A 12,094-nucleotide genomic window follows, 5' to 3' on the forward strand; every position below is an offset into this window, starting at 1 on the left:
GCCCATTTGTACACTATCAGAGTTACAGATCTGTAAGGGTCTAATTGGTTCCTAACTATCAATCTTTTAGTTGGGGACCCCCTGGAACTCCCTCAAGGACCCCTGATGTTCCCTGTACCCCAGTTTTGATGGGGGGGGGGGGGGGGGGAATCCCTACAGGTGTGCTGGAAGTTGACCAGATCGTGCATGTCGACCACATAACCGTGTTGCCCGGTTCAATTCCATATGGTGACCAGGGTTGGACCTGCTCTCCCCCTGTTTCCTGTCTCCACTGCCCTATCTAAATAAACTGGATTTAAATATCTCTATACTAATACAAATAATGTAAACTCTGACCATCTCAGATAACACCTTTGTCCTCTCACATACTGTATAGGCTATACAGTATATAAATGCAACACACACACACACACACACACACACACACACACACACACACACACACACACACACACACACACACACACACACACACACACACACACACACACACACAGGTAACAAGTGTGGGTTTGCTTATAATCTCATGTTTGAAGTTAATCCCGGTTTCTTGTGAGAAAGGAACTCGATGAACGTCACAGACAGACAGACAGACAGGCAGGCAGGCAGGCAGACAGACAGACAGACAGACAGACAGACAGACAGACAGACAAAGATGTGACCTTGAAGTGTCTGTAATATTGTTCTCAACTCTGACGCAAACGCAACTGCGCTGTACACAATGAGACACACACACATACTTTTATCCTTGTGCAGACATTGTTTTGTAAAATGTTTTTACCCTTTTTTTTTGGTGCTATTTTAAACGATTAACTCGAACCCTAACCTAACCCCTAAATGCCAACCATGACCCCAAACGGAAACTTTTACAAATTGTAACTTTAGCTCTAATCAAAATATTTCTTATTTATGAAAATGACCATTTCCTACATGAGGACGTGAATTGATTGATTGATTGATGTACTTTATTTAGTAAGACATGAGAACAACAGTACATGGTACAAATTCACAATATGAGGTCTACTAAACTGGAAGACTCATAAAAGCACTGAGCTTGTTTCAAATGAGTTCCCCACACACACAAATCATGGTGATATTAATAACATCCATTTTGACAGTACTATCCTTGTGGGGATCTTTGGTCCACAATTGGATAGTAAAACACACACACACACACACACACACACACACACACACACACACACACACACACACACACACACACACACACACACACACACACACACACACACACACACACACACACACACACACACAACACACACACACACACACACACACACACACACACACACACACACACACACACACACGCGCACGCAATCTTTAATTCCATCCCTCACAACACCCGCAAGCATTCATATTTATACCCTTATGAGGACACAGTGAAATACTGGGTCTATGGGTCAGCCCCTGGACCTTGAGGTGGGAAACCCCTGGAGTCATGTATGGCTAATCTCCTGTGATCTGACACAGCTGTGACTCCTGGGAACCAAAGACCAGGAATTTACACTATATATGAGAGAGAGAGAGAGAGAGAGAGAGAGAGAGAGAGAGAGAGACAGAGACAGAGACAGAGACAGAGACAGAGACAGAGACAGACAGACAGACAGACAGACAGACAGACAGAGAGAGAGAGAGAGAGAGAGAGAGAGAACATGATACGTCAGCTAAGGCTGTATCAGCCCTAGGGATATTATGGCAGCTGACCATCTTCATCCATTTATCTGGAATGAGGTCACAGACATACAGTAACAGTTCCAGAAGAGAATCCCAGACCTGTCTTTCCCACTAGGACACATTCACTACCTCTGACTGGAGGATCTGAGGCGTTCCAAGGCCAGTGTGGGGATATAATCACCGCTTGTGGTCCTTGGTCTGCCCCTCCCAGCTGGGCCTCCTCCCAACTGGGCCTCCTCCCAGCTGGGCCTCCTCCCAACTGGGCCTCCTCCCAGCTGGGTCGTGCCTGGAAAAGCCTCCCTGGGGAGACAGACTCCCAGGAGGCATCTTGCACTAGACACCTCAAGTCAAGTCAATTTTATTTATAAAGCACATTTAAAAACAACCAAAGGCCGACCAAAGTGCTGTACATCAGGGTTAAAAACCACACAAAAAGCATCAAATACATACACATACAACTGGCCCCATTCCAGGAAAAGGATCATGTCTCCCAGATGGCACCAAACCCTGCTAAACAAACACAGGTTGGCTGATTGTATCCGCCATCTTGTTCTTAAGGGTCATGACCCAGATTTCATGACCATACAGTAGGAGACAATCAACTTAAAAGGAGTAGTTCACCCAAACAATGACGCATTCCTGCATTACTGAGCCAATAATTTGATGACCGGCGGTCTCTCCGGTAGGAGACACAAAGAGTCTCCTTTGTGTCTCCTACCGGAGACATTAGCATCTTTATTATTATCATCAAATTATTGGCTCAGGAATGTGACAAAGACTAAAGAATCTATGAGGTGTGTAATTGATAGAAAACAAGTCATTTTTTTGGGTGAACTACTCCTTTAACCGCCTAAAGCCTCAATACTTAGTAAACTTCTTTGGTCTGCAAACTCCCCCCCTACAACAAACCTCTTCGCCAAAAATAGCTGATCTACAAGCTCACAGATCAGCTATTTTTGGCAAATGCCCCCCCCCCAGAATAAGGCCGCTGACCGATCCATTGCGAGCTCAAGCCGTATCAGCCCTACAGGGATAATATGGCAGCTGGCCAGTCAGTCAGCAGCACACACTACAGTCACACATCAGATGACATTGTGTGGATGGTTTGATATAGACCTCAGCAGACAGACTCTGGAGTGGATCCAGAGACTCAGATGAAGCAGAACACAGAGTGGAAAACGTTGACCTTTTCCATGGTTCACTGGATGGCTTCAGAAAGGGCCCCGTTCTCATCCCTGTGGAACTAAAACTGTTCTTTCATCAGACCAGAACCTCGGTGACACTCGTGTTTAATCTGTTCTATACTATTAACCCATTCAATCCGGGAACGCATCTGTGTAATTTTAAGACCTATATATATATATATATATATATATATATATATATATATATGTATTCATCTAACTGATGTCATATCTATTGTAGTATAAATATGTTATATGATGTGATTAGTGAAGGTATTATGTAAGAAGCATGTGGCTCTGCTTTTCATTATGAAAAGAAAAAATAGTTTTTTTTTCTGGTGGAGGAAGTTACTAGTCTGTCAAAGGTCACGTTGCACACTGTCACACAGAGATGGCATGTTGCACACACACATATACACACACACACACACACACACACACACACACACACACACACACACACACACACACACACACACACACACACACACACACACACACACACACACAGTTGTTTTGTTTCCTAGTGGCGTGGGAACAGTCTTAGGGCCCGGTTGACCCCTGGTCAGCCAGTGTGAGTGTGTATTTATCTCAATGCGGGACCCCCGGGCACCATACCAAGGCCCCCCCCCCCCCCCCCCCCCCCACACACACACACACACACACACACACACACACACACACACACACACACACACACACACACACACACACACACAGAGAGAGGAGAGGAGGCAAGCACAAGGCTGGAAAACAGGAGCCAGGAGGGGTAAGTGGCATAGGGTGAAGGTTTGTGTGTGTGTGTGTGTGTGTGTGTGTGTGTGTGTGTGTGTGTGTGTGTGTGTGTGTGTGTGTGTGTGTGTGTGTGTGTGTGTGTGTGTGTGTGTGTGTGTGTGTGTGTGTGTGTGTGTGTGTGTGTGTGTGTGTGTGTGTGGTTTGGTGCCCCCACACACACACACACACACACACACACACACACACACACACACACACACACACACACACACACACACACACGGTGGGGTACAGCGTATGGATGTTTACATTGAACCTCCAGTCCATTGTGTATTTGATCTGACACCAAGCAGGACCCGTGGGGAATGGAAACAAACAACACACACACACACACACACACACACCTCCCAGAAAGTTACACAACCATGAAAAAACACATTCTTCCTCTCTGTGTCAGAGAGCTGTTTTTAAAAGACACAAGGAAGGAGAGGCCCCAACAACCTTTAGAGCAGGGGTCTTCAACGTTTTCAGGCCAAGGACCCCTTGGCTGAGAGAGAGAGAAAGCAGGGACCCTCCCCCATTATATATTGTATAAAGTATTTTTTATTTTCATAGATTTCATAGGGCAGCTTCATAGACTTGTTTCACAGGACTTATCATGTTGGATTCATGTTGATGTGTATTTCCAGACATTTAACCATGCTCTAAAAACAATACTTAGTAACTCTGTACTTTCTGTACTTTCACTCTTTTTTCCCCCCTATACCGAACCACTTTGCCAAAAATAGCAGATCTACAAGCGCTTGTAGATCTGCTATTTTTGGCTAAAGTTCTCCTCAGAATAGGGATGCTTGGTTGAAGTGGTTAATGTAAAAATCACAAAGATTTGGCGGAACTCTGAGGACCCCCTAGGGGTCCCGGACCCCCTGTTGAAGACCTCTGCTTTAGAGAGGAGAGGAGAGGAGAGTGATGTAAACGCAATCAATATTTTGATTAATGAATACTTGAGGATTAACCCATTAAAACCGAGAACGCGTTTGTGTCATTTTCAGATTTCTTTGGCTATTCAAAAATAGCAGATCTACAAGTTCATAGGCTATGAGCTCGTAGATTTGCTATTTTTTTGAAAAATCGTGAACATTTGTGCAAATCTTTAGTTTGAAAATATATATATATTTATTTTTAAAGCAAACATTTGTAACTCAAATCTTTGCTTCTGGGCGATTCTACAAATGTCTTCTGAAACAGGTTTCTGAAAAAACTTGTTGTTTTCTATGTTTCTATATCAGTGGTTCTCAAACCTTTGGGTCTACAAGCTCATCTACAAGTATACAAGATATACAAGCTAATATGAGCTTGTATATCTATTATTTTACATTTTTTTGAATAGCCAAAGAAATCTAAAGTGACACAGATGCTTTCCCGGATTGAATGGGTTAATTACGGATATGAAATAGGCCCAAAAATAAATATAACAAATGGTTGGTTATGATAAACAAGAAAAAGACCAGGAGACCTGGTTGTGCCAGACCTAAGCCGGTGTTATGTGAAGTCGTGTGAAGTCTAATTCTGAAATCTTTGTGTCTTACGTCAGTGGTTTTCAACCTTTTTCATGCCAAGGACCCCTTAATTGATTTACATTTGGCCGCGGACCACCATCTGAAAATGCTTTGTGCCAGGGACCCCCAGAAGCAAAGATATCAGTTCATTTTCGCTTTAAAAAATATATAAATATTCAAAGATATGCACACTTTTTCAAGGTTTTTCAAAAATAGCAGATATACAAGCTCATAGCGCGGCACTCGGTGCCGCGCTATGAGCTTGTATATCTGCTATTTTTGAATAGCCAAAGCTAAGTGGTTAAAAATGATTGTGACGCTATGTTAACACATTTCTCTGGGGACCCCCTGGTACTCCCTCAAGGACCACTGGTGGTCCCCGGACTTACGTTATATACCAACCGTATTTATACTTGTGACATAATAGTGATGTCACGACTAGTCCGTGCCTATTTATTCATGCATAAGAAACTTAACCACAACCAGACATACCATGTATGTACAAATTGGTGACAAAGGCTTGTGTAGGCCATACCTTTCAGGTCTGGCAATAACTACAACAGTATATATTGATCAGTAATGGATGGTAAACTGTGAGTCACTTCACAGAGCTGCTAAAGACACCGAGGAGAGCAGAAGTGCTGCAAGTGTTTACTGTAACACACGTTAATGATGGCGTGCGTCATGCACCCAAAATAGCTGATCTACAAGCTTGCACATCATCGGCTATATTGGGTGCGCAACAGCATTGCACAACTAAGCATGAATCAATCCTGCATTAACATTTTTATAACCATAAAACAACAATCTTTCCTGTGAGGAGCAGGAAAATGGTTCCTCACTTGTGGCATTTGGCCCTGACAAGCAGGGACGTGCACAGATAGACTCTAGGTGGTGCTAAAGCACCTGCCCTTTGCCCTCTTGACCAGAAGTGCCCTTTTGAAAAAAGAAAAAACATTATTTTTTTTATTTTTTTTTGTTTACAGCAGGGGTCTTAAACAGGGGGTCCTCAGAGTTACTACAGGGGGTCCGCCAAATCCTTATGTGATATGATTTTTTTTTCTTTTTACCATAACCACTCGAAACCTAGCATCCCTTTTCTGAGGAGAACTTTAGCCAAAAATAGCTGATCTACAAGCCTACAACGCCTCGCGCTGCGAGGCGTTGTAGGCTTGTAGATCGGCTTTTTTTGGCAAAGAGTTATAGGTGTAGAGGGAAAAAAGAGCAGACCAAGTAAACAAAAAAAAGTATAATTTACTTGATCACCTGCCCCTCAAAATGTCTGTGCATGCCACTGCTGACAAGTATAATGATACAACACACACACACACACACACACTCTCTCACACACACACACACACACACACACACACACACACACACACACACACACACACACACACACACACACACACACACACACACACACACACACACACACACACACACACACACACACACACACACACACACACACACACAGCTATTATTTACTGTAGTCACAAGCTCGTGTTAATTCTTCTCATTGGTTTAATATTCATAAAACCCACAGACACACGTTAAAGCAGCACTACGTAACTTCCCTCTTCTACCCCGGATTTGAACCCAGTTTCCTGCAGCAATTGCTGATTTTTGTTTTTTTTACCACTGAGCTAATAGATCCTGCCTGCTCGCTCAGGGGATGAATTGAATCTTGACCAGAATGTGTGTCATTGTGTCACTTTTACCTTCACTTTCAAAATGTTTCGCTAAATAGCTAAAATAGCCAATATACAAGCATGTAGATCAGCTGTGCTTGTAGATCGGCTATTTTAGCTATACTTTTGTGTGACATTCTTGTACAACGAAGCAGGGCGTTCGTTGCACCAGGGGTCCTTGGTGGGGGGGGGTACCAGGGGGTCCCCAGCAAAATTAGTTAATATACTGTAGCGTCACAATCATTTTAACCACTTTAACCATATTCTATACTTTGGCTATTCAAAAATAGCAGATCTACAAGCTCATAGTGCGGCACCGAGTGCCGCACTATGAGCTTGTAGATCTGCTATTTTTGAAAAATCCCTGGCACAAAATATTTTTGAGATGGGGCCAAATACAGCCAAAACAAGTTGAAACATGGAGTTATGAGGTGTCTGCCCTACAGCAACCATATTTATGGTTTACAGACCCAACGCTTTCAGAGTGACGTCCTTCTGTTTCATCTCAACACCACCCTCACCTCCACACACACAACACCCACACACACACACACACACCCACACACAACACACACACACACACACACACACACACACACCACCCTCACCTCCACACACAACACCCACACTGATCTTCAAACGGTATAGCGGCTTCACGCTATTTTTGGTTCAACGTACTGTATGGCCCTGAGATCTACAAAGAAACGCTATTCTACTCACACACACACAATGTAATGTCTGCATATATACAGTACATATACAGTATGTACTGAACACACACTGACGTCAATACACAAATGGCAGATGGCGATAGCGCGAGCGTGAGTGTGAGTGTGTGAGTGTGTGAGTGTGTGAGTGTGTGAGTGTGTGAGTGAGTGAGTGAGTGAGTGAGTGAGTGTGTGTGTGTGTGTGTGTGTGTGTGTGTGTGTGTGTGTGTGTGTGTGTGTGTGTGTGTGTGTGTGTGTGTGTGTGTGTGTGTGTGTGTGTGTGTGTGCGTGTGTGTGTGTGTGTGTGTGTGTGTGTGAAACAGGGTGTGTGTGTGTGTGTGTGTGTGTGTGTGTGTGTGTGTGTGTGTGTGTGTGTGTGTGTGTGTGTGTGTGTGTGTGTGTGTGTGTGTGTGTGTGTGTGTGAAACAGGGTGTGTGTGTGTGTGTGTGTGTGTGTGTGTGTGTGTGTGTGTGTGTGTGTGTGTGTGTGTGTGTGTGTGTGTGTGTGTGTGTGTGTGTGTGTGTGTGTGTGTGTGTGTGTGTGTGTGTGTGTGAAACAGGGTGTGTGTGAGAGAGAATTCTCTCTGTATGTGAATCTGTACTCTCCTTGGCTGTGGGTGTGTCACTCTGCGCGTTTCTGTGTGTGCATAAGAATGTATACTTTATGTACGTGTGAGTGTCTCTATTTGTGTGTGCGTGTGCGTGTGTGTGTGTGTGTGTGTGTGTGTGTGTGTGTGTGTGTGTGTGTGTGTGTGTGTCAGGATGTGTGAGAGAAAGAATTACATGTTTTGACTCTCACTGTAGATTCACCACAGCCCACAGATCTAGCAGAATGCTATAGTGTTCATCCATGTCACCACAGAAAACATGAAACATGTGATAAAACACAGTTGCAATAAAAGAACGGCAACAAAATAAATACATGCGTACGTATGTACAGTATACACATCTACCATGTTATGTATATATACACACACACACACACACCCATGAAAACCATGCATAGCTACACGCACAAAAGTAGGTACATGTGTCCAAGATAGCAGCGAGATAATAAGCCTATAGTAGCCTAGATTTGTTTCTCATTAATCCATTTTTTTTAGCTGAGCTTTAACCACTTAAAGGGATAGTTCACCACCCCTCGTCACCCCATGGATATTTTTTTAGTTTTTGTCGCATTCCTAAGCCCATAATTTCATTACCCGGCAGCGGTTCCGGTAGGAGTCACAAAGAGTCTCCTTTGTGTCTCCTACCGGAACCGCTGCCTACCTGGCTCAGGAATGCGACAAAAACAAAAGAATATCCATGGATTCAAGTCTCCATGGGGTGACTAATCCAGAACAAAAAGTTATGTTTTGGGCTTACTATCCCTTTAAACCCCATATGGTTGACCAGAGTCCTTCAGGGCCCTATAGTGTCTTTTCTGTTTTCCGTTATTGAGGGGTAGACTTGTGGATCTGCTATTTCCCCACAATAAGGATGCTGGGTTCAAGTGTTTTTTAAGAGTCATGAAAGTCGAACAGTCTCTTATTTCTATAGGCAGATTGTTCTAACAAATTCGACCCTGAATGGATAATACATTTTGTGCGACGGCTGTGCGTCTCACAATCCCCTCTGGTTGTGGCCCAGCTTGTACCAATGCCCTTTTGGGGATGTCTTAGATCAGGGGTCTTCAACGTTTTTCAGCCCAAGGACCCCCTAGCTGAGAGACAGATGAAGCAGGGACCCCAAATACATAGTTTAAAATTGTGTTGCAGAATATACCTTTTCATAGATTTCATAGATAGTTGGATTCATGCTCTTTTTCCCTGCACCAACTCTTCGAAAATAGCCGATCTACAAGCTCACAGTGTCTCACAGTGCGAGGCGTTGTAAGCTTGTAGATCTGCTATTTTCGGCTAATGTTCCCCATCACACAAAGATTTGGCGGACACCATGTAGTAACTCTGAGGACCCCCATAGGGGTCACGGACCCCCTGTTGAAGACCTCTGTCTTAGATCATTAAGACATGATGCCGATTCTATGCCTTCCAAATCAGAAGCCGCGGACCCACCATCTGAAAATGTTTTGTGCCAGAGACCACCAGAAGAGAACATTTGTGTTAAAACATTATTCAAAATGTTTCAGACACTTTTGAGATTTTTCAAAAAATGTTCAAAAAATATCCGATATATATATCTACTATCTTCACTGTTCTAAATCCCTAAGAGTTTTTTAAGAAAAACGTTCCCACTCCTAACCTTTTTAATTTGAAGGCCCCCCAGTTTAATATGTTATATAAAATATAATATTAGGCCACGGACCTCCATTTGATATAATCTTATAAAAAAAACTTTAATCTCTGGGACCCTAATATACACTGTCAAATCCTCAGTGTTCATTTTACACCGTCTGAGTTACAGACCTGTAAGGGTCCATTTAACTATTAATCATTTAGCTTGGACCCACTGCAACCCTCCCATGGAGCCCACTTGATGAGAACCACTGCCTTAAAGTGAACACGATTCATTCCTCTATCTGAAGGATGGACGTTTGAGTATTGGGATCTCGTTATAGGAAAGGTTGAAGGAGGGCAGGAAGGAAAGGAAGGGAAGGGAGAGAGGAAAGGGAGAAGGAATAGGAAGAGACAGCCAAGGCAGAGAGAGAGGCTCTCACATCAAAGACTTTATGTGCGTGCGTGCGTTAAAACACTTGTGAGTGCTAATAGAATTTGAGAAATAGACATTGAGAGGAACATTTTCCTGGTCCTTAACCCATCAAGACCAGAGGCCGACTCTACATGTCTCCTAAATCTCAACAGTTTTCTGAAAAACGTTTGTTTCTATATCAGTGGTGCTCAATCTTTTTCATGTCAAGGACCCCCAAAATGATATGTATTTGGCCGCGGACCCCCATCAAAATATTTTGTTCCAGGGACCCCCCAGAAGCAAAGATTTGAGTTAAAAATGTTCGCTTTAAAGATATATATATTCAAAGATTTGCACATATTTTCACATTTTTTCTAAAATAGCAGATCTACAAGCTCGTAGCGCGGCACTCGGTGACGCGCTATGAGCTTGTAGATCTGCTATTCTTGAATAGCCCAAAGTGTAAAATAATGCTTTTTAACTCAAATCTAAAAATGAGACAGTTCCAGGTCTCAATGGGTTAAGAGAAATAGTTGTTTATGGTAAACATAACAATTCAAATTGGAGAGTTAGGTTTACAATTAGGAAATGATTCAGGTTGGGGTTAGGATTAGACATTTGGAGGTTAGTTGTATGGGTTAGTGTTTGATTTATAACCCATTTATTATTAGTTGCCATTCATGAAATCACCGTCCTAAAATGTTGATGTCCTCACAAGTATATAATACAAACGTGTGTGTGCGTGCGTGCGTGCGTGCACATGTTTGACGTCAGTAACATACAGAGGACTGGTGGTGTTGACCACAGACATGCTTACATGGATATCTCAGTGATCGGCACACAGACATTCATTTACATTGCTCAGAACCACTCAGCTCCACTATTCCTCAAAAAACACCTCGTAAATCCGTCGACACACACAACAGCTCTCTTCTTAAAGAGCCGCTCCACCACACATGGTGTTTTCTGTGTGGTTTGTGTGTTTTTGAAGCTTAAACCATGAAAACATGGTGGTTTCTAGCACTCTGCATATCTCTAAAGCATTATTAAAATGTTGTTGTTTTAACCCATTAAGACCTGGAACTGTGTCATTTTTAGATTTGAGCTAAAAAAGCATTATTTTACACTTTGGGCTATTCAAAAATAGCAGATATACAAGCTCATAGCGCGGCACCGAGTGCCGCGCTATGAGCTTGTAGATCTGCTATTTTTGAAAAATCGTGAAAATGTGTGCAAATCTTTGAAAATATATATTTTTAAAGCAGACATTTTTAACTAAAATCTTTGCTTCTGGGGGGGGGGGTCCCTGGAACAAGATATTTTGATGGGGGTCCGCAGCCAAATACATATAATTTTGGGGGTCCATGACATGAAAAAGATTGAGCACCACTGATATAGAAACATACGTTTTTCAGAATACTGTTGAGATTTAGGAGACATGTAGAATCGGCTTCAGGTCTCAATGGGTTAAAATGTTGTTGTTTTATACAACAAAAATCTGGTTTTCAAATGGCCACTCACTCAGGGCACACTAGCAGAGGGTGTCTGCGTGGTTTGATGTCCCGAGAGCCGGCTGTGATAGGTAGAGGCGCAACGCGCCCCCGTTTTGGCGAGAAAAGGTCAAGATGTTTGGACGTTGGAGGGACCTCTGTGGTGAGTGTACAGAATGTATCAATGTGCAGAATTGGCCGCCATGCCGTATGCACTAGAGTAAAAGTACAAAAGTATAAAATGTACTCAAAAGTATCAAAAGCAAATGCACTCATTATTATGCAGAATGTCCCATTTCAAGTTTCAAATGTATAAAAATCTTTTGAATAGCAGATTGAATAGCTCTGTGAGCTTGTAGATATTCAGCCAAATAAACATTTCGTCCATTTGAAA

The 12,094-nt window shown here is 42.9% G+C and overlaps 1 long non-coding RNA gene and 1 pseudogene across 2 annotated transcripts in view; one reads left to right on the forward strand and one right to left on the reverse strand.

The window, feature by feature from the left end:
- The window catches only part of LOC311051870 (3',5'-cyclic-AMP phosphodiesterase 4C-like), a 67,930-nt pseudogene that overhangs the window by 20,710 nt on the left and 35,126 nt on the right, over positions 1-12,094 (reverse strand). The window lies entirely within an intron of this gene.
- LOC311051871 overlaps positions 1-12,094 on the forward strand; it is a 92,813-nt gene that overhangs the window by 13,004 nt on the left and 67,715 nt on the right. The gene's annotated exons all lie outside the window — the stretch shown is intronic.

The sequence above is a fragment of the Gymnoscopelus microlampas genome, assembly GCF_963454915.1.
Source record: "Gymnoscopelus microlampas genome assembly, chromosome: 9".
NCBI lineage: Eukaryota > Metazoa > Chordata > Actinopteri > Myctophiformes > Myctophidae > Gymnoscopelus > Gymnoscopelus microlampas.